Raw genomic sequence first — 1631 nt, forward strand, 5'->3', positions numbered from 1 at the left:
CGGATTTGAGTCCAGCTTCCTAACAATGCAGACTCTAGGAAGCAATGACATTGGCTCAAATAGCACAGTTCCCACTGTGACATGTACACAGGTTAATAAGCAGGTGCGTCAGTCCTGGTGGGAAGGAAGAAAGGGGAGTCCCTTTAAGAGGGTGCAAAATGCTTGCTTCCCCCACCGAAGCTACCTATGGCAGGATGAAATTGCCCAATCCCACTGTATGCTTCTCCCCTAAATCTTCCTTCAGCAAGGCAAAAGAGCAGAGCCCACTGTTTCAGTTTCAAGTTTGGTTGCCAAACAAGACCCCAAACTGGCTGGAGGCATTGCTGTAGAACCCCCAAACTGAGTCCGCTTGCCCAACGCACAGAATGTCAATCAGTGATGTCGAAGTGGTGGAAGAAAGTAGGTATTCATTACAAAGCACAGAGCAAGGAGCAGGGCAGTTAATTCCCGGGCTCCCTGGGGAGTTCAGGGTGAAGGTTCTTATAGATCGAAATTGGGGACGCCGCTCTCCGCGCTCGGGACCCTACTCTGCTCGCTGCGTACGCCCGCCCATCTGCGCTCACCATAGCCAACATTCAGCAGCTGGTAGGAAGATGGCGCCTGGTGGACAGCCAAGGCTTTGATGAATACATGAAGGAACTAGGAGTGGGACTGGCTCTGAGAAAAATGGGTGGAATGGCCAAACCAGATTGTATCATCTCCTACGACGGCAAAAACCTCACCATCAAAACCGAGAGTACTTTGAAAACAACACAGTTTACTTGTGCCCTGGGAGAAAAATTTGAAGAAACTACAGCTGATGGCAGAAAAACTCAGACCGTCTGCACCTTCACAGATGACGCACTGGTTCAGCATCAGGAGTGGGATGGGAAGGAAAGCACCATCACAAGGAAGCTGCAAGATGGGAAGCTCATGGTGGACTGCGTCATGAACAATGTCACCTGTCATCGGGTCTATGAGAGAGCAGAATAAAAATTCCATCATTGCTTTGGACGGGAATTAGCTGCACAAATGAACGAGCTCAGTTCAATGAGCAAATCTCCATTTTGCTTCTTTTTTTTTTTCACGACTATGTTCAATTATCTTTATCACAAACCTTTTACATGCAACTATTCCAAAAGTGTTGGTTTAATTAAGATCATCCCTTTGGGTAGTCAATAAATGTGTTTGTGCTAATAAAAAAATAAAAAAAAATAAAAAGAAATTGGGGCTGGGAAGTGCATGATCAGCCTGTGTCCAAGATCATGGTTGGTCAGGGGAACTCGTGTCCTTCCTTTGATTGGTCAGTGATGCCGTACTCTTTAAGGTTTTATGATGGCCAGGTGGGCTCCAATTGGTCGAGGGGTTACGTGAAGGTTGCAGCTACGTTCTGCCTAGACCTGGAATTCCCCTATGCAACTCACCGCAGACCAACACTGGCCATCATGAGAACAGCAAGGAAGTAGTAATTGTACCCTTCAGAGTTTTCAGGCTACCATGAAAATAGAATGTCACATTTCTGATGGCTTTCTGTCTTATGAACAAGCTAGACAGGACAGACAAGATGACAGATCTGGCCTTTTGAAGGGTCTTTCTTGGTCCTCTGATTGTTAGCTGCTATCTTGTTTTTTTTTTTTTTTTAGGTTTTCTTT

At 46.0% G+C, this 1631-nt stretch overlaps 1 pseudogene; it reads left to right on the forward strand.

Annotated features, from left to right (window-relative positions):
* The first annotated feature begins 378 nt into the window (after positions 1 to 378).
* Positions 379 to 1204, forward strand: LOC138846166 (fatty acid-binding protein 5 pseudogene; annotated as a pseudogene).
* The last annotated feature ends 427 nt before the right edge of the window (positions 1205 to 1631 follow it).

The sequence above is a fragment of the Oryctolagus cuniculus genome, chromosome 1, assembly GCF_964237555.1.
Source record: "Oryctolagus cuniculus chromosome 1, mOryCun1.1, whole genome shotgun sequence".
NCBI lineage: Eukaryota > Metazoa > Chordata > Mammalia > Lagomorpha > Leporidae > Oryctolagus > Oryctolagus cuniculus.